The sequence below is a fragment of the Oryctolagus cuniculus genome, chromosome 15 (genome assembly GCF_964237555.1).
Source record: "Oryctolagus cuniculus chromosome 15, mOryCun1.1, whole genome shotgun sequence".
NCBI lineage: Eukaryota > Metazoa > Chordata > Mammalia > Lagomorpha > Leporidae > Oryctolagus > Oryctolagus cuniculus.
In genome coordinates, this window is record NC_091446.1 from 27,622,354 (window position 1) to 27,647,823 (window position 25,470).

The window sequence follows — 25,470 nt, forward strand, 5'->3', positions numbered from 1 at the left end:
ACCAGAAGCAGAGCCAGGACTCAAACTCAAGCACCCTAATAGTGAGCTTCCCAAGAAGTATCTTTTTTTTTTTTTTGACAGGCAGAGTAGAGAGAGAGACAGAGAGAAAGGTCTTCCTTTTCTGTTGGTTCATCCCCCAATGGCGCACCGGGCTGATCCAAAGCCAGGAGCCAGGTGCTTATCCTGGTCTCCCATGCGGGTGCAGGGCCCAAGGACTTGGGTTTAATAACAATCTTCTAGTAGTTCCTAGGAAAGGATACTTGGGATACAAATTTTTTTTTTTTTTTTTTTTTTTTTTTTTTTTTTTTGACAGGCAGAGTGGACAGTGAGAGAGAGAGACAGAGAGAAAGGTCTTCCTTTGCCGTTGGTTCACCCTCCAATGGCCGCCGCGGCCGGCGCGCTGCAGCCGGCGCACCGCGCTGATCTGATGGCAGGAGCCAGGAGCCAGGTGCTTTTCCTGGTCTCCCATGGAGTGCAGGGCCCAAGCACCTGGGCCATCCTCCACTGCACTCCCGGGCCACAGCAGAGAGCTGGACTGGGAGAGGAGCAACCGGGACAGAATCCGGCGCCCCGACCGGGACTAGAACCCGGGGTGCTGGCGCCGCAGGTGGAGGATTAGCCTATTGAGCCGCGGCGCCGGCCCCAAGCAGTATCTTAACTTGCTGTGCCAAATTCTGGCCCTTAACCTTCCTATTTAATTCCATTTTCCCTGAACTTTTTGAAGTACCATTGCGTTTTAACCAAGGATTAGCAAACCCATGGTAGGAAGAAGTACTGGGATGGGGTGGGGGTGGAAGGAAGGAAGAATAGTATTTCATTTCTAATTAGAAGAGCGCTCTTATGACAAACCATAGAATGGGAAAGGGATAGACTTCTGGGGAGGAGAGGAAGAGGACCTTCTGGAGAGTAGGTAGATCTCAGGAACACAAGGCCAACTTACACCTGTTTCCTTGTCTGGTGTTTCATGCTCAACTGAACTCTGATTTCATGAGAGTTATGCTGCACCCAGGAGAGTAAATGAGAAGACAGAAACTTTTTCCTTGCTATCCTCTTCAACTAAATGCCTATTTATAAAAAAAAAATAAAAAATAAAAAAAGAATAAATGCCTATTTATGACAAAGAATAGTTATTTGGTACTATAAGTTGATTGGATAAAAGATGCTTCCCTCTTTCTGCCTCTCCTTCACTCTGTGTAACTCTTTCAAATAAACAAATAAACTTTTTTTTTTAAAAGGGGGCTGGCACTGTGGCGCAGTGGGTGAATGCCCTGGCCTGAAGCGCCAATATCCCATATGGGCGCCGGTTCAAGACTTGGCTGCTCCTCTTCCTATCCAGCTCTCTGCTATGGCCTGGGAAAGCAGTGGAGGATGGTCCAAGTCCTTGGACCCTTGCACCCACGTGGGAGACCCGGAAGAAGCTCCAGGCTCCTGGCTTCAGATCGGTGCAGCTCTGGCCGTTATGACCAACTGGGGAGTGAACCATCGGATGGAAGACCTCTCTCTCTCTCTTTCTCTCTCCCTCTCCTTCTCTCTGTGTAACTCTTTCAAATAAATAAATAAATCTTAAAAAAAAAAATACTTCCAGTCACCTGGTCTATATTAGAATCCAAGTTAATTACCTGGAATAAAAGAAAGAAAAAAAGGAAGAAGGCAAGGACAAATGAACAAATGTCATTATAGTAGTTATTCTCCAAAGACAGTCCCATATTCTAATGCCACCCCTCACATGCTCCTCCTCCAATTAAGAAATAGAGCTTATGTCCACTACGCTTGACCCTGATCTGTGATTGCCTTAACAGAACATAGAGGAAATGCCAATTTGAGACTTCCATGCCAAGGCACCAAAAATGCTTTGAAGCTTCTGTTCTTTTTTATTTTAGAGATCTGAATTGCCATGTTCAAAGTCTAAGATACCCTGCAGGAAAGAGAGGTCATGAGGAAAAGCCCTGGGGAGTGAACCCTCATGCCACAAGCCACATGGTGCCAGACATCCAAACCACAGACACAGGTGACTGCAATCACAGAAGGGACTCCAAGTGAGACCATTAGAAGAACCATTCTGCAGGCGCCGCGGCTCAATAGGCTAATCCTCCGCCTAGCGGCGCCAGCACACTGGGTTCTAGTCCCGGTCGGGACACTGGATTCTGTCCCAGTTGCCCCTCTTCCAGGCCAGCTCTCTGCTGTGGCCAGGGAAGGCAGTGGAGGATGGCCCAAGTGCTTCGGCCCTGTACCCCATGGGAGACCAGGAGAAGCACCTGGCTCCTGCCTTCGGATCAGCGCGGTGTGCCGGCTGCAGCGCACTGGCCTTGGCGGCCACTGGAGGGTGAACCAACGGCAAAGGAAGACCTTTCTCTCTGTCTCTCTCTCACGGTCCACTCTGCCTGTCAAAAAAAAAAAAAAAAAAAAAAAAAAAGAAGAACCGTTCTGTTGAGTTCTAACTAACAACAATATTGTGAGAAAAAATGAAATAGTTGTTTCAAGTCACAAAATCTTGAGGACAGGGCTTTTGAAGCAGCAGGTTAAGCCACTTCTTGGGATGCTCACATCCCAAACTGGAGTGCTCATTCAAGTCCCAGCTACTGCACTTCTGATCCAACTGCCTGCTAATATTCATGGGAAGCAGCAGATAACGGCTCAAATACTTGAGTTCCCATGACTCACATGGGAGACCTGAATGGAATTTCTGGCTCCTGCCTTTAGCCTGGCCCAGTCCCAGCTGTTGAAGTCATCTGGGGAGCAAATCTGAGGTAGAAGATCCTCTCTGTCACTCTGTCTTTGAAATAAATAAATCTTTTAAAACTTTTTGGAGTGACATGTTATGTAGTAATAGATAAACAGCTAGCTCTTATTAAAAAGTGCAGTAGGGAGGATGTTTGGCTAGCTATTAAGACACCAGTTAAGGCCGGCACCCGTGGCTCAGTAGGCTAATCCTCCGCCTTGCGGCACCGGCACACCAGGTTCTAGTCCCAGTCGGGGCACCAGATTCTGTCCTGGTTGCCCCTCTTCCAGGCCAGCTCTCTGCTGTGGCCCGGGAGTGCAGTGGAGGATGGCCCAAGTGCTTGGGCCCTACACCCCATGGCAGACCAGGATAAGCACCTGGCTCCTGCCTTCGGTTAGGCGTGGTGCGCCGGCCGCAGCACGCCAGCCGCAGCAGCCATTGGAGGGTAAACCAATTGCAAAGGAAGACCTTTCTCTCTGTCTCTCTCTCTCACTGTCAAAAAAAAAAAAAAAAAAGACACCCGTTAAGATGCCTATGTATTGAGCCAGAGGTTTGGTACAGAGATTCAGATGCCACTTGTGATGCCTGCATCCCATATTAGAGGACCTGGATTGGTGCCTGGGCTCTGCTTCCAATTCCAGCTTCCTGCTAGTACACACCTTGGGAGGCAGCAAATGATGGCTCTAGTGCTTGTGTCTCTGCTACCCACATGGAAAACCTGATTGATATCCGGGTTCCTGGCTTTAACCTGGCCCAGCCCCTGCTATTGCAGGCACTTGAGGAGTGAACCAGAGAATTAAAGATCTCTCTTTCTCTTTGCCTTTCAAGTAAAATGAAAATAAACACATTTTTTAAATAAACAACAACCAAAAAAAAGACACCTGTGTCCATATTGAAGCACCCAGGGTTGATACGCAGCTCTGGCTCCTGATTCCAGCTTCCTGCTAATGTGAACCCTGCAAGGCAGCAGTGACAGTTCACATAACTGGGTTCCTGCCACCACATAAGAGACCTGTGCTGCGTTTCCATTTCCCAGCTTCAGACTGGCCATTGTGGGCAGATGGGAGCTCTGTTGTGCTCTCTCTGTCAAAGAAGAAAGAAAAGAGAAGAGAAGAGAAGAGAAGAGAAGAGAGGAGAGGAGAGGAGAGGAGAGGGGAGGGGAGGGGAGGGGAGGGGAGGGGAGGGGAGGGGAGGGGAGAGGAGGGGAGAGGAGAGGAGAAGAGAGGAGAAGAGAGGAGAAGAGAGGGGAAGAGAGGAGAGGAGAGAGGAGAAGAGAGAGGAGAAGAGAGGGGAAGAGAGGGGAAGAGAGGAGAGGAGAGAGGAGAAGAGAGGAGAAGAGGGGAGAAGAGGGGAGGGGAGGGGAGGGGAGAAAAAGAAACATGCTGCCAACCTCGGGTGCCATGGTATTAAAAATGAAAACAAAACCAAAACTAAGATAGTAGTTCTTTTGTCCTGGGACTATCACATTAAATGTATTTCAGGAAAACAAACCCAGTTTCAGTTAAGATAAAATAGATGTATTATGATGGAAATCCTATTTCCATTAGTAATTCAAAACAAAAATTATCTAAGAATAAGCTTAACAAGAAATGGATATAAACAGGACAAAGAAGATCCTACAAACTTTACCAAGGTCATAAAAGAAGCCTTGACTAAATGGAACAACCATATCACATTCCTGAATGGGGAGGCCAAACATATTATGAAGATGTCAATTCTCCTCATATTAACTTTTCAAAAAACTATTAACCATGTATTATAAAGGAACAGCTGGTGGAAGAGAGACATAGGGCAAGGTATGAGGGGATGGTATGGACTTCCAGGCCTTCTCTAGGCATACAACCCTCTAGGTACCTCCATGTGTTCACCAACCTGGAAGCTCCTATCTTAGGTTTCTGAATCAAAATCCCAGTAGGGCTTTTGAAAAGAAAGTACAGATCATAAATCTGCACTTCTGAGAAACAACAAAGAATATGAAGACAACCAAAGTATTTTTAAAACACTTAATGACAGAAAGTCTGTGCAGTATCATTTAAAAATGTTTTATAAAGCTGTAACAGGAATAGGTGTTTAGCCTAGTGGTTAAGATGCCATGACCCATGATAGAGTATCTGGGTTTGACTCCCAGCTACTGATTCTGGTTTATTGCTAATGCAGATCCTGGGAGGCAGCAGTGATGGCTAAAGTAGTTGGGTTCCTGCACTCACAGGATCACAATCCCAGCTTGCAGCTTTGGCCTGGCTGAGTCCTGGCTGTTGTAGGCATCTGAGCAGTGAGCCAGCAGATGGGGGCTCTCTTTCTCTTTCAAATAAATGAATTTAAAATTTTTTAAAAAGGCATAACAAGTAATCTAGTATATTATTAACAAAAAAGTAGGACAATATTTAGTATATGATACATGATAAAGAATATTTCATAAATGGATTAATTATTTGAGAGGAAAGTTAAATTACCATTTCAATGTACTTCACAAAATAACTTATATTTGATTAAAAAAAGATGCTTACTAATTCACTACATATTTACACATACCAATTTGTGCCAGTCACCGAGCTAGAAAATAGAAATATGGTAGTGAACAATGCAATGTAATCCTTGCCCTTATGGCATTTCATGTATAATGGAAGAACATTAGGAAAGGAATCATACAATTAATTACAATTGTAATAAGTGTTATGAAGGATAAACACAAAGGGCTAAGAATGTTCCAGTTAAATATAAAAACTTAAACAAGAAGAACAAAATTATCTTTTTTGAAATCATTTTATTTTTAAGACTTTTTTAAAAAGATTTATTTATTTGTTTGAAAGGCATAGTTACAGAGAGGCAGACATACAGAGAGAGATCTTCCATCCACTAGTTCACTCCCCAGATGGCTGCAATAGCAGGAGCTGCACTGACTGAAGCTAGTCAGTGCAGGAGCCAGAAGATTCTTCCAGGTCTCCCAAGTGGATGCAGGGGCCCAAGAACTTGGGCTATCTTCGATCACTTTCCCAGGCCATAGCAGAGAGCTGGATCAGAAGTGGAGCAGCCGGGCTCAAACTGGTACCCATATAGGATGCCAGCACTGCAAGTGGTGGCTTTTATCAGCTATGCCACAGCACCAGCCCCCAAAATCTTGAAGTAAAGAGAAACCAATGAATGAGATTCATTAAGAGATTATATAAGCAGAACTGAAAAGACTGAACACTAAGAGCCTTTAGAGAGAAGTACTAACAAGAAGCCAACTCTAAAATGAAGACACCAGGTAGAAGATGAGGCGTAGAACAAAAAATAGAGACAGTTGAGAGAACAGGAAAAAAAATGGAAAAAGAGGAAACTATTGAAGAACTAACGAAAGATCATCTTCCAAAATAAAACTATTATTTTCTAGGTTAAAAGAATCCTTTCTAGGAACCTAACACAATGACTAAGAGACTCATAAAAGTGTTTTAGAACACTGGAAAGATAGAGACAATAAAAACTTTCAGTTTGAATACAAAAGATTGAAATCCAATGTGACATGAAACAACTCAAGATTAATACTGAAAATCAGAAGATCAAGAAGCAAATTCCAAATGAAGATGATTCTCAGGGTTGGAGTTGTAGTGCAGCAGGTTAAGCCACAGCCTGCAATGCCAGCATCCCATATGAGTGCAGGTTAGAGACCTGGCTGCTCCAGTTCTGATCCACCTCCATGCTAATGCACCTGGGAAAGCCATGGAAGATGGCCTAAGTACTTGGTTTCATGCTACCCATGTGTGAGACTCAGATGGAGTTTCAGGCTCCTGCTTTGGCCTAGCTCAGCCCAGCCCTGCCCTGGCCATTGCAGCCATTTGGGTAGTGAACCAGCAGATGGAGGATATGTCCCTTCTCACCTCCCCCTACCCCCTCAGCCCTGTAACTTTGCCTTTCAAATAAATAAAACTTAAAGAAAATGATTTCCAAACTAAAAAATTTTATACCCTGTCAAACCTTCAATCAAGTGCCAGTATGAAACAAATAGTTTCAGATACAAAGAATTTAAGAAAATTTGTTGGCCGGCGCCGCGGCTCACTAGGCTAATCCTCCACCTGCGGCGCCGGCACACCGGGTTCTAGTCCCGGTTGGGGCGCCGGATTCTGTCCCGGTTGCCCCTCTTCCAGGCCAGCTCTCTGCTGTGGCCAGGGAGTGCAGTGGAGGATGGCCCAGGTGCTTGGGCCCTGCACCCCATGGGAGACCAGGAAAAGCACCTGGCTCCTGGCTCCTGCCATCGGATCAGCGCGGTGCGCCGGCTGCAGCGCGCCGGCCGCGGCGGCCATTGGAGGGTGAACCAACGGCAAAGGAAGACCTTTCTCTCTGTCTCTCTCTCTCACTGTCCACTCTGCCTGTCAAAAAAAAAAAAATTTGTATCCCAAGTATCCTTTCCTAGGAACTACTAGAAGATTGTTATTAAACCAAAATGAGGGCCCGATACTGTGGCACAGCAGGTTAAAGCCACCATCTGCAGTGCCAGCATCCCATATGGAGTTTGGTTTGAGTTCCAGCTGCTCCACTTCTCATCAATCTCCCTGCAAATGTGCCTGGAAAAGCAGCAGAGGATGATTCAAATGCTTGGGCCCCTGCACCCACGTGGGAGACCCAGATGAAGCTCCTGGCTCCTGGGTTCAGCCTGGACCAGCCCCAGCCATTCTGGCCATTTTGGGAGTGAACAACCAGAGGGAGGATTCTCTCTCTTTTAAATAAATAATTTTTTTTTTTTTTTTCAAATGAGAAGGGCTACAGTTGTGGTACAGTGGGTTAAGCTACCATTTGCAACACCTGCTTTCCATATTAGAGGGCCAGTTCAAGTCACAGGTGCCCTGCTTCTGATCCAGCTTCCTGCTAGTGTGCCTGGGAAGATAGGGGATGATGTTCCAAATATTTGGGTGCTTCACACCCATGTGGGAGACCAGGATGGAACTCCTGGCTCCTGGCTTCAGTCTGGCCCAGCCCCAGCTGTTGTAAGCACTTGAGGAGTGAACCAGTAAGAGGAAGATCTCTCTCTGGCTTTCCCTCTGTCTCTCCCTTTCTCTGTCACTCTTTTAAATAAATAAGTAAGTAAGTAAGTAAATGTAATAACAAATCTTTAAAAAAAATACCAAAATGAGAGAGTAAATCAAGAAAGAAATGGAGAAGGAATCCAAGGAAAAGATCTAGAGAAAAGTGAAGGGAAGTCCCAGAATGACAGCTGTGCCTAAGACCTAGACAATAATCAACATAAAATAGAAAAAGATGAGAGGCTCTGAGAAGGATGTCCCTAGGAGGCAAAGATGGAATAAAAGAGCTGTGTGTTTGACCAACTGGGAACATTAGTACTCAGAGTTTTAAAAACTATTGTAGAGTTTGAGATGAAATAATGATAGTACTAGAAAACTAAATATATATTTTTAAAGGAGGGAGGCCGGAGCCGCGGCTCAATAGGCTAATCCTCCACCTAGCGGCGCTGGCACACTGGGTTCTAGTCCCGGTCGGGGTGCCGGATTCTGTCCCGGTTGCCCCTCTTCCAGTCCAGCTCTCTGCTGTGGCCCGGAGCGCAGTGGAGGATGGCCCAAGTGCTTGGGCCCTGCACCCCATGGGAGACCAGGAGAAACACCTGGCTCTTGGCTTCGGATCATTGTGGTGCGCTGGCCGCGGCGGCCACTGGAGGGTGAACCAACAGCAAAAGGAAGACCTTTCTCTCTCTCTCTCTCTCTCTCTCACTGTCCACTCTGCCTGTGGAAAAAAAAAAAAAAAAAAAAAAAGGAGGGAAAATTTTGATTTGGTAATGAATAACATTGAAGATTCTGGGGCTGGTGTTGTGGTGTGGCTGGTTAAGCCACCGCCTATGACACCAGCATTCCATATGGGCATTGGTTCATGTCCCGGCTGCTCCACTTCTAGTCTAGCTCCCTGCTAATGTGCCTGGTAAAACAGTGGAGGATGGCTCAACTTCTTGGGATTCTGCAAACCATGTGGGAGACATGGAAGATACTCCTGGGTCTGGCTTGGCCCAGCCCTGGTCATTGTGGCCAGCTGGGGAGTGATCCAGTGGATAGAAGACCTCTCTCTCTCTCTCTCTCTCTCTCTCTCTCTCTCTCTCCTCTCTCTCCTCTCTCTCCTCTAACTCTTTCTCCCAAATAAGTAAGTAAATCTTAAAAATATAGGGGCCGGTGCTGTGGCACAGTGGGTAAAGCTGCTGCCTGTAGTATCGGCATCCCATATGGGCACCGGTTCAAGACCCAACAGCTCCACTTCTGATCTGCTTTATGCTATGGCCTGGGAAAGCAGTAGAAGATGGCCCAAGTCCTTGGGTCCTACACCCACATAGGAAGATCCAGAAGAAGCTCTTGGCTCCTGGCTTCAGATGGATACAGTTCCAGCCATTGCGGCCAACTGGGGAGTGAACCACCAGATGGAAGACCTCTCTCTCTGCCTCTCCTTCTCTCTCCATGTAACTCTGACTTTCCAATAAATAAATAAATAAATCTTTAATATATATATCTTAATAAAGTAAAGATTGAGTATTGGTTTATTCAAATGAGAAAATAACTACATTGAGAGGATGGAGGGAAGAAAAATGAGGGTGTGGGTACTATAAAAGCACTCAGTCAACATCTGGGAATAGGAAGTCAATAGGTAATGCTTAACAATACAAAAATCCTGGGCTGGTGCTATGGCACAATGGGTAAACTGCCATGTGCAGTGCCAGCATCCCATATGGGTGCTAGTTACTCTACTTCCAATCCAGCCCTCTGCCACAGCCTGGGAAAGCAGAGAGGATGGCCCAACTCCTTTGGCCCCTGCTCTTGCATGGGAGACCCAGAAAAAGCTCTAGGCTCCTGACTTCAGATTGGCCCAGCTCCAGCCATTGCGGCCATTTGGGGAGTGAACCAGTAGATAGAAGACTCTCTGTCTCTCTGTCTCTCTGTCTCTCTCTCTGTAACTCTGCCTTTCAAATAAATAAACAAATCTTTTAAAATATATATATATATAAATCCTATTGGGGGGGCTGTTGTGGTATAGCTGGTAAAGTCACCACCTCCGACTCTGGCATCCCATACAGGTGCTGTTTCGTATCCTAGCTGCTCGACTTCTGATCCAGCTCCTTGCTAATGACCTGGGAAAAGCAGCACAAGATGGCCCAAGTGTCTGTGCCCCTGTCACTCATGTGGGAGACCTGGATGAAGCTCCTGGTTCCTGGATTAAGCCTGCCCCAGCACTGACCATTGTGGCCATCTAGGGAGTGAACCATCAGATGGAAGATAACCTCTCTCTCTCTCTCTCTAACTCTTTCAAATAAATAAATCAATAAATCTTTTAAAAATCCTATTTTTAAAACAGAATCAGCATATTATTTAGAAATAGAAAAATGAATACCTAAATAAACAGATAAAAATGTTTAGGGAAGAGACTTTACAAAATGGGAATTGTTTATACACTTTGCAGCACCATTTGACTTTTTAAAACTATGTACGTAACTTAACTAAATAGAAATAGAAACTTATCAAAAGGAAATACAAGTTATAAGCAAAGGATTATTTACAAAGATACTTATACTACATTGCAGATAATACTGGAAAATTAGAAATAATCTAAATAGCCAACAATAGAAAACTTCTTGAACAGATTTTGAAGCATTCACATGATAAGTAACAATATTAGATCTTGCTTTCTCAGGATGTGTAATGATGTGGGAAATGAATATAATGTATGATAAAGAAAAAAGAGGGGCCGGTGTTATGGTACAGTGGGTTAAGCTACCACTTATGAGGCCAGCATCCCCTATCAGAGTGCCAGTTAGAGTCCCAGCTGCTCATTTCCAATCCAGCTCCCTGCTAATGAGCTTGGGAAAGCTGCAGATGATGGCTCAAGTACTTGGGACCCCGCCACCCATGTGGAAGACCAAGATGGAGCTCCTGGCTTTTGCCTGGCCCAGACCTGGCTGCTGCTGTCATTTGGGAAGTGAACCAGTGGATCAACCAGAGAAAGATCTCTGTCTCCCCCACCCCCACCTACCCCCTTACTCTGCATTTATATATAGATAGATAGATAGATTTTTTTTTAAGAGTTGCCAGTGTTCTGTACTGGGTTATCACTTGTAACATGCCAGTTTGAATCCTAGCTATTCCACTAACAAACCAGCTTCCTGCTAATGTGCCTGGGAAAGCAGCAGATGATAATTCAAGCACCTGTGCCCCTGCCAACCACGTTGGAGACCCTGATGGTAGTCCAGTCTCCTGGTTTTGGCATGGACCAGCTCTAGCAGTTGCAGTCATTTAGGAAGTAAACCAGTAGATGAAAAGCTTTCTTTCTAATCCCTCATCTCTGCTTCTGTCAGCCTGCCTTTCAAATGAAAGAAAGAAAAATAAAGAGACAAGAATTTATTGAATATGATCCCAATTTTGCTAAAGATGTTACTGTATAGGGGTCGGTGCTGTGGCACAGCGGGTAAACGCCCTGGCCTAAAGCGCCGGCATCCCACATGGGCGCCAGTTCAAGACCTGGTTGCTCCACTTCCAATTCAGCTCTCTGCTATGGCCTGGGAAAGCAGTAGGAGATGGCCCAAGTCCTTGGGCCCCTGCATCCGCATGGAAGACCCGGGTGAAGCTCCTGGCTCCTGGCTTCTGATTGGCGCAGCTCCAGCTGTTGCAGCTAACTGGGGAATGAACCATCAGATGGAAGACCTCTCTGCCTCTTCTCTCTCGGTGAAACTCTGACTTTCAAATAAATAAGTAAATCTTAAAAAAACCTGATGATACTGTATATATGCATAAAAAAGAAACTAATAGTTTTCTCTAGGTGACTGGAGTATAGAAGGTTTTAATTTCTGTCTCTTTACATTCTGTATTTTACTAAATTTTAAAAATTGCATATCATTTTTAACATTTAAAAAAAGATAGCTAGAGGCCGGCGCTGCGGCTCAATAGGCTAATCCTCCACCTTGCGGCGCCGGCACACCGGGTTCTAGTCCTGGTTGGGGTGCCGGATTCTGTCCCGGTTGCCCCTCTTCCAGGCCAGCTCTCTGCTGTGGCCAGGGAGTGCAGTGGAGGATGACCTAAGTGCTTGGGCCCTGTACCCCATGGGAGACCAGGAGAAGCACCTGGCTCCTGGCTTCGGATCAGCGCGGTGCGCCGGCCACAGCGCACCGGCCGCGGCGGCCATTGGAGGGTGAACCAACGGCAAAGGAAGACCCTTGTCTCTCTCTCTCACTGTCCACTCTGCCTGTCAAAAACAAAACAAAACAAAACAAAACAAAAACGATAGCTAGAAAAAGGAGGTATTAGCATAAATTACAGAGTCTGAAAGAATATTATCACTAATAATTGGTAAAACCCACATCTCAAAACTTAATGAGAACACTGATTTTGTTCTTCATGAATAGCTGAGAATGTTTTTTTATCATAATCTCCCTATTATTAGAAAATTTAAAATAACCATTAAAAGTGGCACTTATAAGATCACTGAAACAATACTGGTCTTTCTGGATACAAATCCCTCCTTCAACAAACACCTTGCCTTCCTGTGAGGCTGGCACTATTCTAGTCATTGGAGGTACAGATGAACAAGTAACAGTCCTTGCTTACAGACTATAGATTACACTGTCTTCTATGACTATGGCAGAACTTCAAACTTTTGGGTGTTAATTATTAGTTTGTCTGCTTGTTTAAAAAGACAGGACTGGAGGGGCAGCGCTGTGGCACAGCGGGTAGGGCCACAGCCTGCAGTGCTGGCATCCCATATGGGCGCTAATTTAAGTCCTGGCTGCTCCACTTCCGATCCAGCTCTCTGCTGTGGCCTGGGAAAGCAGTAGAAGATGGCCCAAGTGCTTGGGCCCCTGCATGTGCATGGAGGACCCAGAAGAGGCTTCTGGCTTTGGATCAGCGCAGCTCCAGCAGTTGCGGCCCTCTGGGGGTGAACCAGAGGATTAAAGACTTCTCTCTCTCTCTCTCTCTCTGCCCCTGCCTCTCTGTAACTCTGCCTTTCAAATAAATAAATTTTTTTTTCTTAAAGGACAGGACTTAAAATGACCATATAGCTTTGAAATTCAATGACTATGATTTCTGAATGTCAGGCATGCCACGTGTTTCTACTTGTTACTGGGGTAGTTTTTAGGTTTCTTTGTTGTTTTTTTGTTGTTGTTTGTTTTTTTAATTTTTTTCTTAAGATTTACTGGCGCCATGGCTGGCTGGCGCCATGGCTCACTAGGTTAATCCTCTGCCTGCAGCGCTGGCATCCCATATAGACACTGGGTTCTAGTCCCGGTTGCTCCCCTTCCACTTCAGCTCTCTGCTGTGGCCCGGGAATGCAGTGGAGGATGGCCCAAGTGCTTGGGCCCCTGCACCCGCATGGGAGACCAGGAGGAAGCACCTGAAAGATCTTTCTCTCTGTCTCTCTCTCTCTCTGTCTGTCAAAAAAATAAATAAATAAAGATTTACTTATTTATTTACTTGAAACTCAGAGTTTCAGAGAGGCAGAGAGAGAGAGAATGGTCTTCCATCCACTGGTTCATTCCGCAAATGACTGCAATGGCTGGAGCTGGGCTGATCCAAAGCCAGGAGCCAGGAGCTTCTTCCTGGTTTCCCATGTGGGTGCAGGGGCCCAAGGACTTGGGCCATCTTCTCCTGCTTTCCCAGGCCATAGCAGAGAGTTGGATGGGAAGTGGAGCAGCTGAGACTTGAACCAGCACCCATATGGGATGCTGGCACCGCAGGTGGTGGCTTTACCTGCTTTGCTACAGCAGCAGCCCCTACTGGGGTAGTTTTAAATTTGTGGCTCACAGCCGGCACTGCGGCTCAACAGGCTAATCCTCCACCTAGCGGCGCCGGCACACTGGGTTCTGGTCCCAGTCGGGGCGCTGGATTCTGTCCCGGTTGCCCCTCTTCCAGGCCAGCTCTCTGCTGTGGCCAGGGAGTGCAGTGGAGGATGGCCCAAGTGCTTCGGCCCTGCACCCCATGGGAGACCAGGAGAAGCACCTGGCTCCTGGCTTCGGATCAGCGCGGTGCGCTGGCCGCAGCGCGCCAGCCGCGGTGGCCATTGGAGGGTGAACCAACGGCAAAGGAAGACCTCTTTCTCTCTCTCTCTCTCTCTCTCTCTCACTGTCCACTCTGCCTGTCAAAAAAAAAAAAAAAAAAAATTTGTGGCTCACAAAGATCTAGTGATTCCTAGTGCTTGTTGAATTGATACATTATAAAAAAGGGTAAGAAGAACAGTTTAATTGAAATTATCAAAAAATATAAGCAGTCCATGTCCTCATCTAAGTTGTACTTGGTCAAAAATCTGGAAGGAAAAAAATAGGGGTGAATAGGATCTGAAGGTTATGATCTAAACATATATGTAAGACTACTGTCCTCATCTTGACATGAATTGGTATGCCACTTTGAAATACACCAGATAAGGGGAAGACAAACAAGGAACACTAGCAATGAAGATTTCCACTGTGCCCACCTTGCAGTAACGTAGAAAGCACTGCTGCCTCGACGATGTGCCAAATCCCTATTCTGGGTTAGTTCTTACATTGGTTCAGGGTACCTAGCTCTCTGCTTTGGTAATAACACTAAGACCTTTATTACCAAGAGTAATAATTACCAAGATCTTTGGTAATAATACCAAGATCTTCCCAAGAGTCTAGGCTTGGCTCTCCCACTGCTTACTTTCTCAGCTTCAATAAAGATAATTATCCTTGATTTCTCGCTACCAGAATTAATTTCCTCCTTCTTAGTATTTCCATCAAGTTCTGTTGCCTTAGTACAGCATATTCTGGTTTGTGGTATAGCTAACTGTAGTCTCTAAGTCCCTGGAAGACAGAGAGGGACAAAACTCCTTTGCTTTTCTATTACCTACAGTATCTAGACAGGGTCATGAACACAGTTGTATTCAATTCATGTTTTTTAATTAGTTGAAAAAGGTCATGTGGAAGTACTGAAGAAACTTATATCCCAATTTTTCTACCAAATAAAGTTTCTTGTCATTTCCAGGAAAAATTGGTAAAAAGTGATGTTTACAAGGAATAGGGCAGCACCTGAACAGAAGGTCCCCCCATATGTGGCCAGTGGCTGTTGGCCAGGAGTGAGAGTTTAGAGAAGTAACATCTCTGAGAATAGCCTGCCAATGGTGATGGAAAGCAGCCTAAACTTTGAGGTGGCTGTATTTGGAGGGGAGGCCATCTTATGCTCTTTGGGGAAAATGTTAATGAGAGGTTTCACAAATGTCAGACTTGCCTGATTAAACGAAGCCAGCTAGGTAGACGTTTTTCATATTAATGCCATCTCTGCTGAAAGAGCAAAGAGGGGGAAGAAAAGGAGGTTTGAGAAAGGAAAATGATAAACCTCAATTATTTACAAAAGAAATTATGCTTCTGCTAGCTTGGCCACGGATATCAGAGAAGAAAACTGTTATATGGCAGCCCTGGCGGCTCTACTTCTTTGTGCCCTTTCAAAAGCAAAATGTAAGTCTTGAAGCCAGGAGAGGAGATAGGCCAGACAGACTAGTGCCAGGCCTATGGTGTCTACTAATTGCGATAGTTACTCTTATAACTTACAGGAAGAAAGAATATAGGAAAAAAGTGATTCAAATAATTGAAATGTTTAAGGATTTCTTCTTCCTGTGTTTAAGCCTGTGTCTTTAAAGTGTTCCAAATGTTTGTGTGGTTTCTTCTCTTCTTTGACTTCACATGTACAGAACTGAATTACTTATAATCCTTGATCCTGACACACACTCTCCTGAGAGTTTTTATGGTTTCTGCCACCTAAATTAAAGGGTAGGGTGAGCAAATACTGTTGATTAAGAGAGCTCAGCCTTCTTTTGCCCTGTTTCTCCCTAGCCCAGCCTGCAATTGTGCCCCAATCAACCAGCATTAATACAGATACACAGAGGTATTTATTTGCTGCTGATTCTGCCTAGCTGCATTCAGACTCGATCTCCATGTGTATTTAATAAATCACACTAGTTAGGTGGACAGGATTAGTTCCAAGTCACCTAATGACTATATCATGAACTGCAGCATTAAAGGGATTAATATTAATCTGAGCCAATGCAGTTCAGTGGAAAAAGCCAATTCATTTTCCAACAGGAGCTTCAGCCGGCAAAAAATCCTCAACAACAGCAGGAAGATTAATGAGGTCTTCTACATTCTGCCTGCAAATCTTCACCTACCAGGGTATGGGTGGTGAATCCCAGTCCAGACGAGCTCATAAATAACCAGCAATATCACAAGTATTTGGGGCAGCTGAGCCCCAGTAAGGGAGGGCCAGCTAGCCCTCTCCATCTTCTCCTCCTGTAACCCACACCACTGAGATGGCACAGGAATTTTACAGGCCACACAGTGACCGGTTTTGTTTTCTTTCACATAAGGGCCCACACCTCGTAAATCACTTTCTGTTTTTAGGAAAAGAAGAGTACTAACTAGAGTACAGACTTGTATGTGCTCAGACATGACACCTCATGCTGTAGTGTCACTTCCTTGAAGCTGGGAAAATAATCTGGCCTTTGTAATACATGGAATGTGCTTTCAAGTCATGAAACCTTTCCTTTGCTGAGTAGCACAATTCCTCCCCATAAGCACCCACAATATGCTACATCTGCATTAGGCCTCTGGAGTTCACATTCAGAACTACCTTTTGGGTGTACCCTCACCCCCCCCCCCCCCCCCGCTGCCACAAGTGAGCACTAATTAGGAAGAACTGTATCTATAAGATACAGCATTTCCTTATACCTTGTACCTAATTTCACCTTTAGGACCCACCAAGATGAGCCTAGCTATATTTCATAACCTCCACAGGGCAAGGCATAACTTGGATTTAACTGGCTCAGGAAGCAAATGAATGGTGTCAGTATGAGATGCAGAGAAAGCAGCTGGCCAATTAAACTCAATTCGCTGCAAGACCTGTTTCTTCCTCAATAACTACAGGGACCTGAGCAAAACACCAATAGCCAAGTTTCATGGGTAGAGTTTTGTCTGCTGGAGAAACCAAACAGAAACAGCTATTTCTGTCTGCAGCATCACAGTTTCATGGTTTGGGAACAACAAAAGTATGGGTTTACTATAACTAAGGTTCTTTAACCTGTATAGACAACAGTGGGTCAGCACCCAGATTCTCTTACAATGGATGGGATCACCAACTGGAATAGTCAAGCCCCTATCAACAAAGGCTATTGAACTGAAAACTAAACTTCAGTAGCAGAAAAATGTAAGTGAACCATGGGCCTAGTGCCAAGTTGTAAGTTTATAAAATGCTTGCCAAACAACCTAGGCATAGAGCTGCCTAGGCTAGAACTGAGCTGAAGAGAAGGAACCCATTAAGTAGATTATTCCTCAGTTTCACAGCAAAATTGGTGTATGTGTGAGACCTAACATTTCCTAAGCCTATAAGCATTTCACCATATTTACAGGAGTAAATCTGAAAGTGGGGCCTACACAAGCTTTTCATTAAGTAATAGACTACGGGAACTGTTAAGACTGGGATCTTTGTTTATCAGTTAAGATACAAGGAAAGAAAACATTCCATATTTGCTAGGGAAATGCTCTGAAAAGCTACGGAAGCCTTAAACCCACAGTTCCAGTGGCATAGTTCAATTTGGGGGAAATTCACAGGACATAGGAATGGCTACAGCTAACAAGACAGGGAACTGCCCACAACCCACATTTTTCCTACAGCCAAGCAGGTTTGCATGAAGCAATTAAGGGACGAAAGGAGCTGAGACACATTTCCTCATCACTCTTATCAAATCCAAGTCCATTAGCTCCCATCAAACCTCAGGGCCTCATTTCCCACAAGACAAATACATAGAAACAGTCACATAAGATCATCCTGGAGAAAAAGATGGGAATATGCAGCTGTTTTTCCTGATAGTTGCAAAAGGCTCAATTTTTTTCTCTGCCTACATTTCTATACCATTCCTTCATTTTCTCATTCCCTGCAGCTTCTCTCCAGGTTCTAAGAAAATTAACCACCCCACAAGAAGTACAAAGCTCCCTCTTCATAGCCAAGTCAGCCTAACTTAAGGCTCAAGCCAGTAGCCCCAGGACAACTAAGGACATTAATCAGAAGTGTTACCATGCTAAGATCATGTGTACACATCATGGCAATCTGCTTAGGCTTCAGCTCCAATAAAGAGTGACTAGGAGTATTTATAGTACTTGAGTTCCTCTGTCTCTTGCCAGACATTCCTGTCCTTCTAACAAGTAAGTCCTCAAAACATCAGAGGAAAGATGCTCCTCAGACATGAGGAATTTGTGTTATATAACTCTATGGGAAGGGGACTACTGTAAGTGGCAGCACCCTTTCTTTCCTCAAAGCACTCTCTAAAGGAGTGCATCCTGTACACTGCTGAGTCCTCAGGTCCCCATGTACACAGGAACAGGGCCATCCAGCGGGATGCATCAGGCTCCAGGAATGCTGAAGTCCACATATTTGCCATTCAACACCAAAATGGCTTTTCAAGTTCAATCAGCTATAAATGTTGCTTTGTTTTAATTTTCCACTGAACTTCCTGGAACCTATTATCCAACTGTCAGGGATGTATATTTAGCAAGAGCAACATGGCCTCTTTGCCACTGCCCCACTGCTCATGTCACCTCTAATAAACAGAAAACCACCCCCTTCCTCAATCCCTGCTGCAAATGTCGCTTGGGGCTAATAAATAGTCTTGGTGTAGAGGCCACAAACTGACCAGCCCCCATAACTACCTGAAAATCCCAACTCTCCTAGGATAATGCTTCCCCAAGGTTTTTTTCTTTTTAGTTCTAGGAAAAAAACCCTGGGTGCTTGTACTCACTGGAACACAAACATGAATGCATGCCTATTTTGGGAGGATGCCAGTAGTAGAAATAACCTAGTAGAGAAATCTACTACAGACTAGTAGGCATCTCAACCAATACAGACACAGCAAACTGAAGATTTGATATCACATTTAACAGGAAAGATCTGAAAAACCAAAATCAAAGCAAAGAAGAATCAGCATGGCAGATGCACAAGTTCAATTTCTTAACAGGAAGCTAATTTAAAAATATAACCTCCTCTTGGTCAAACAGAACATGAGATACAACTTTTCTATTCTCTCAAAATTCTTTTGTCTTTTTTAGCTCTTGACACATTTCACTCTGACATCAAATGGTTAGACTCGGCTTGAATGAGTAACACGTGCTCTCTTGCCACGTTTCCAATTTACCATTTCTACCAACTACAAATCCACCCAAGTCCCATAACTATCCACATGATCTATTTCCACAATATCCAGCACAATTCTTCAAGTTCAGAAGAAGCCAAATATACTTAAAATACAATTGCTCGTATTTTTCCTAAATCATAAAAATGTAAACCAACAATCAAAGAATGAGATTTTTCGAAAGCCCAGGAATACAAAATAACGAAGTAGAATCAAAAGCTATTTCTAGAACCAACTCACCACAACAAAATTGGCTTCAGATTAAAATTTTATGATAGCAGAGAGGATAGGGAGAAAATTCAGGAGAATAGGAAAACAAAGTCTTTTCTTTCATTTCACAACTGACAATGAATTTCTAGATCCACAAACATGGATACACAAAAATCATCACTATCACTAAGGCCAAAAGTTTTCAAAAAACCCCAGCTTTATCTGAACAAATATAGCAGCATACAAGATCTGCTTATCAGTTACATGAGTTAGACAAGCAATATTTCACTTACAAATAAGGAGAGTGAGGCAGAGCTAATAAGAAAAGCCACAAACGGCACTTACTAAAGACAAAACACAAGCTTCACAATTTTCAACCTCTAGGGCCTGACCTTGAATGGAGGGAAAATCTGTATTAACAGGGAAAGAAGTAGACCACCTTCTGGTCATTTCATTTTAACGATCTTACATTCATTTCCTCAAAAGCCACATTATTAGTGTTGATGGGCAAGGATTTAACATGCACTGTTTTAACCATTCAAGACTAACTCTAGTGTAGTAGGTTAACTACACTGTGTGTGTAGGTTAAGCCTCCGCATACCAGCACGCCATATGGGCGATGGCTACTCCACTTCTTCTTCTTCTTCTTCTTCTTCTTCTTTTTTTTTTTTTGACAGAGTTAGACATTAAGAGACAGAGAGACAGAAAGATCTTCCTTCCATTGGTCCCCCCCCCCCCCAATGGCCGCTATAGCCGGAACTATGCCGATCCAGAGGCAGAAGCCAGGTGCTTCCTCCTGGTCTCCCATGCGGGTGCAGGGGCTCAAGCACTTGGCCATCCTCCACTGCATTCTTGGGCCACAGCAGAGAGCTGGGGCTACTCCACTTCTGATCCAGCTCTCTGCTATGGCCTGGGAAAGCAGGAGAAGATGGCCCAAGTCCTTGGGTCCCTGCACCCGTGTGGGAGACCCAGAGGAAGCTTCTGGCTCCTGGCTTTGGATTGGCCCAGCTCTGGCCATTGCAGCCATTTGGGAAATGAACCAGCAAATGGAATGCCTCTCTCTCCCTCTCCCTGCTTTTGTCTCCGTAACTCTGCTTTTCAAATAAATAAATAAATATTTAAAAAAAAGACTAACTCTAGGGCCCAATACAGGGTGTAATTAATGTCTTTTCTGAGACATGAATTTGAATCTGATCAAAGGCTAATTTGTAGGAGTAAACTATTTAGCTAGTGAGTCTAGCTGTTGCTGAGCATCTGCCAGTTTAAGCTCACACTCCCTCTTTCAAGAAAATCTTATTTACAATTTTGTTTATTTTTGTTTATTTGAAAGCTAGAGAGAGAGAAAGAGAAAGAAAGATACAGAGTTCTGCCATCAACTGGTTCACTTCCCAAATGTCTTCAATAGCCTGGGTTGGGTCAAGGTAAGGCCAAGAGCCTGGAACTCAATCCAAGTCTCCCATGTGGGTGGTACAGACTCAACTACTTGAGCCATCACCACTGCTTCCCAGGGCATGCGTTAGCAGGAACCTGAAATCTGAAGTGAAGCCACAACTTGAACCCAAGCACTTCAGTATGAGATGTGGATGTCCCAAGTGGTGACTTAACCACTGCACCAAACACCCATCCAAGAAACTTTTAAGTTGAGGTATAGAACAACATAAGGGTATAACTCAATGATTTTCACAAGTTTAACTGCCCAGGTAACCAGTATCCCAATAAAGAAACAACATTACTGGGGCCGGCACTGTGGCATAACAGGTAAAGCCTCCGCCTGTAGTGCCAGCATCCCATATGGGCGCCAGTTCAAGTCTTGGCTGCTCCACTTCCAATCCAGTTCTCTACTATGACCTGGGAAAGCAGTAGAAGATGGCCCAAGTCCTTGGGCCCCTGCACCCACGTGGGAGACCCAGAGGAGGCTCCTGGGCCTTGGCTTCGAATTGGTTCAGCTCCAGCCATTGCAGCCAATTGGGGAGTGAACCAGCAGATGGAAAACCTCTCTCTCTCTCTCTGCCTCTCTTCTCTCTCTATGTAACTCTGATTTTCAAGTAAATAAATCAACCTTTAAAAAAAAAAAAAAAAAAGAAAAGAAAGGAAACAGCATTACCAAGACCCAGAAGTCCCAATCATAACTTCTTCCAGTTGCAGTGCCCTCATGGGTAACGATTATTCTAGCTTCTAATACCACTGATTAACTTGCTTCAACTTTATGTAAATAGAATCATACAGTATGGACTCCTTTGTGTTTGGCTTTTCTTATACAATATCATGTTGGAAAAAGTCATAGGTAATTCAGTATGTTGTAATTTACCAATTCTTGTTGTATTCCTTTGTGAGAACATATCACAATTTACTTATAATTTTGTTTCCAATTTTTATTTTTTAAATTTTCGTTTGATTGAGGCTGTGGTGCAGCAGGTAAAGCTGCTGCCTGCAGCGCTGGCATCCCATATGGGCAGGGGTTCAAGTCCCAACGGCTCCACTTCCAATCAGGCTCCCTGCTATTGTGCCTGGAAAGCAGTGGAAAATGACACAACTCCTCAGGCCCCCGCACCTACATGGGAGATCCAGATGAAGCTCCAGGCTCCTGGCTTCAGCTTGGCCCAGTCCTACCACTGTGGTCATTTGGGGAGTGAACCAGCAGATGGAAGATCCCTCTCTGCCTTTCCTTCTCCTTCTCTGTAACTCTGACTTTCAAATAAACGAATAAATCTTTTTAAATTTTTTTTTCATTTTAATTGAAAGGCAGAGAGAGAGAAATTTTCCATCTATGGGTTTATTCCCCAATGTCTGCAACAGTCAGGAGCAAGGAACTCTATCCAGGTTTCCTAGGAGGGTGGTAGGGAACCAGATACTTCAGTCATCATCCATACCTTATCTATACGTTCCCAGGGTGTACATTAGCAGTAAGTTGGATCAGATGCAGAGCCGGGTTTCAAACTAGGCTTTCAGCTGTAGATTATGGGTATCCCAAGTGGCATCTTTTTTTTTTTTTTTTTTTTTTGACAGGCAGAATGGACAGTGAGAGAGAGACAGAGAGAAAGGTCTTCCTTTTGCTGTTGGTTCACCCTCCAATGGCCGCTGCGGCCAGCGCATCGCGCTGATCCGAAGGCAGGAGCCAGGTGTTTCTCCTGGTCTCCCATGCGGGTGCAGGGCCCAAGCACTTGGGCCATCCTCCACTGCACTCCCGGCCCACAGCAGAGAGTTGGCCTGGAAGAGGGGCAGCCGGGACAGAATCCGGCGCCCCAACCGGGACCAGAACTTGGTGTGCCAGTGCCGCAAGGCGGAGGATTAGCCTATTGAGCCACGGCGCCGGCCCTAAGTGGCATCTTAACAGCTACAACAGATGCCTGTCCTTGTATTCTGATTTTTTTAAAAGATTTATTCATTTATTTGAGAGGCAGAATTACAGAGAGAGGGGGAGACAGAGAGAGATCTTCCATCCGCTGGTTCACTCCTCAAATGACCGCAACAGCCGGAGCTAGGTTGATCTGAAGCCAGGAGCCAGTAGCTTCTTCCAGGTCTGCCATGTGGGTGTGGGGGCTCAAGCACTCAGGTCATCTTCTACTGCTTTATTAGGCCATGAGCAGGGAGCTGGATTGGAAATGGATCAGCTTGGACTCAAACCAGTGTCCATATGGGATGTTGGCACCACCAGCAGAGACTTAACCTACTACGGCACAGTGCCAGCCCCAGGTTCTTGGTTTCTAAGACTAGCACAAAAGTCCAATTCCTACTAAGAGCTGAAAATCATCTTCCCAAGATAACAAGAACAAAAGTTTGGGGTAAGAAGAAGAAAGAAAGGAACTTATCCTGAGATAAAAATCCCTACAACACACAGACTTGATTAGTTAGTTAAGGGAAATTCTAGATAGCCTCTGAATAGAATCCTTTTCCACCTTTCAAATAATTTATAGCTTAATGTCAGCTAAAATTAGTAACTTCTCCCATTTGTCCATGGCAAGGAGATTCTTGGCTGGCTTTTCATAGTCATTACAGGCCTTCTCATAGATCCCTGAAATACGATGTGGCCATCAAAATGTCAGCACTTACCTGCTGCCCACACACTCTGGACACATGGTCCAGCTTGCAGGTCAGTGACTGATAAATGAGGAAACAAGATCAGCTCCAGATCTGACTCAAGAATAAACACCTGGCAGTTCCTATGTTCTCAATAATATGAACTAATAATAACAATGATGGCCAACTCCTTGGACACATCAGAAACTATCAAGAGACAGTCCTTCCCAGAAAAATTCCATGAGGGTAGAAGAAGCAGCATTAATAAGCAGCATCTAAGTGGTAGAAAAGAAGTAATTCTGCTATTTCTGCTGATGAAACTCCCATGATTGGGGCCGGCGCTATGGCTCACTCAGTTAATCCTCTGCCTGAGGCGCCAGCATCCCATATGGGCGCTGGGTTCTAGTCCCGGTTGCTCCTCTTCCAGTGCAGCTCTCTGCTGTGGCCCGGGAGGGCAGTGGAGGATGGCCCACATGCTTGGGCCCCTGCACCCATGTGGGAAACCAGGAGGAAGCACCTGGCTCCTGGCTTCAGATTGGCTCAGCGCCAGTCATGGCGGCCATTTGGGGAATGAACCAACGGAAGGAAGACCTTTCTCTCTGTCTCTCCCTCTCACTGTCTGTAACTCTACCTGTCAGAAGAAGAAGAAGAAGAAGAAGAAAGAAAAAAGAAACTCCCATGATCACAAACTTTCAATGATTTTCCCCTTATAATTGAATTAAGGAAAATAACAGTTTACAGGCATAAGAAAACAGACATTTGTCCAACCAGTTTCCCAGCCCATGACTATGTGTGTAATATGTGTGTGAAAGCATATACAGGATGTGTGTAATGAAACTGAGATCCACAGGTTAAATAATTTGCCCAAGGTAATACACCTATTTATGACAAAACCTAGTCTACATCTCAAGCCTTCATACTTGTCATTAGGTGATCTTTTTTTTTTTTTTTTTTAATTTTTTTGACAGGCAGAGTGGACAGAGAGAGAGAGACAGAGAGAAAGGTCTTCCCTCGCCGTTGGTTCACCCTCCAATGGCCGCCGCGGCCGGTGCGCTGCGGCCGGCGCACCACGCTGATCCGATGGCAGGAGCCAGGAGCCAGGTGCTTTTCCTGGTCTCCCATGGGGTGCAGGGCCCAAGCACTTGGGCCATCCTCCCCTGCACTCCCTGGCCACAGCAGAGAGCTGGCCTGGAAGAGGGGCAACCGGGACAGAATCCGGCGCCCCGACCGGGACTAGAACCCGGTGTGCTGGCGCCACTAGGCGGAGGATTAGCCTAGTGAGCCGTGGCGCCGACCCATTAGGTGATCTTTTAACTATACCTAGGGACATCATCACTTGGTATTTAAGACCTTCCACAATATATATCCCACCTACCTATTCCTCCTTTTCTGCCACATGGATTCTTTGCTCTTCCTCCACCCTAGATTGTCCAACCTCTATACTTTTGACAGAGATGCTCTCTTTTTACCCTTTACCTGTCTAAAACAGTACCTGACACACATTAAATGTGGTTATGTCAGTACTCCACAACATACCCAAAAGGGTCTGGTATACAAATCAGTAAAAATTCATTGAAATGATCATTTAGGAGAAAAACATAGGTGGAAGAGCTTTAATTTCCATACAGAGGTATAAGATTTGCCTAGAATTAGAAGTAGAGTGGTACTTCTTAATATTTCATTGAAGCATAAAACAGACACTTCCTCAGGCATGTAGCACATAAAATGTCAATTAAGGCAAGGGAAGTCTTCACACCAAGGTTGGAAGGAAACTAGTAATCAGAGGAAAGTTTCATCATTTCACAGACCAAAGAAAATGAAGCTAAAGTTACTTGCCCAAGTTACCAAAGATTAGAACATTAAGAGCTCCCTTTGAGATTCTGATGAGCTATGGATCTTCTCCCCTGCAAAGTGTATGTATATATGCCCACATATGCATAATTCTGCATATAATTTCAGTGCATTCATTAACTTCCTGGTCCCAGATCAAAATGACTGATTTCAATACATCTAGAACCAATCTCTTACATAAAATTTTATAAATTTACTTATAATCACATAAAGAAGAACATTTTCTATACCTAATTACAATTTGACAGTTATGCTCCTGAATTATTTCCAATGCTTAGAAGTTCTTTATTTTAAAAGGTCACATCTTTAAAATTTTCTTTAGATTAAAAAAATTTTATAACACTGCAATCCAGAACCACAAACGGGCATTCAAATTCTTGGCAAGCTATAATTTGTTTTCAAAATCTCATAGTTGGGGTCAGTGTTTGGTACAGTGGTTAAGAGGCTGCTTGGAGAGGGGGCAGCACTGTGGCTTAGCAAGTAAAGCCACTGCCAGCAGTGCAGGCATCCCACATGAGCACTGGTCACAT

The 25,470-nt window shown here is 44.6% G+C and overlaps 1 protein-coding gene and 1 long non-coding RNA gene across 13 annotated transcripts in view; one reads left to right on the forward strand and one right to left on the reverse strand.

Moving 5' to 3' along the window:
• LOC138845315 (uncharacterized) overlaps positions 1 to 1,453 on the forward strand; it is a 59,111-nt gene extending 57,658 nt beyond the window's left edge. Inside the window, exon 3 of the long non-coding RNA XR_011382302.1 lies at positions 1,337 to 1,453. This is a non-coding gene — a long non-coding RNA (uncharacterized lncRNA). The remainder of the gene's footprint in view (positions 1 to 1,336) is intronic.
• The window catches only part of GBF1 (golgi brefeldin A resistant guanine nucleotide exchange factor 1), a 152,920-nt gene that overhangs the window by 57,408 nt on the left and 70,042 nt on the right, over positions 1 to 25,470 (reverse strand). For 3 of the 12 annotated variants that reach the window (XM_070057319.1, XM_070057317.1, XM_070057315.1), the window contains exon 4: positions 14,917 to 14,966. The exons of 7 other annotated variants lie outside the window; for them this stretch is intronic. The gene's annotated coding sequence lies outside the window, so the exon portion shown is untranslated. Of the gene's footprint in view, positions 1 to 14,916; positions 14,970 to 25,470 lie in introns of all 12 variants that reach the window. 2 more of the 12 variants (XM_070057316.1, XM_070057314.1) reach the window with 1 other exon arrangement.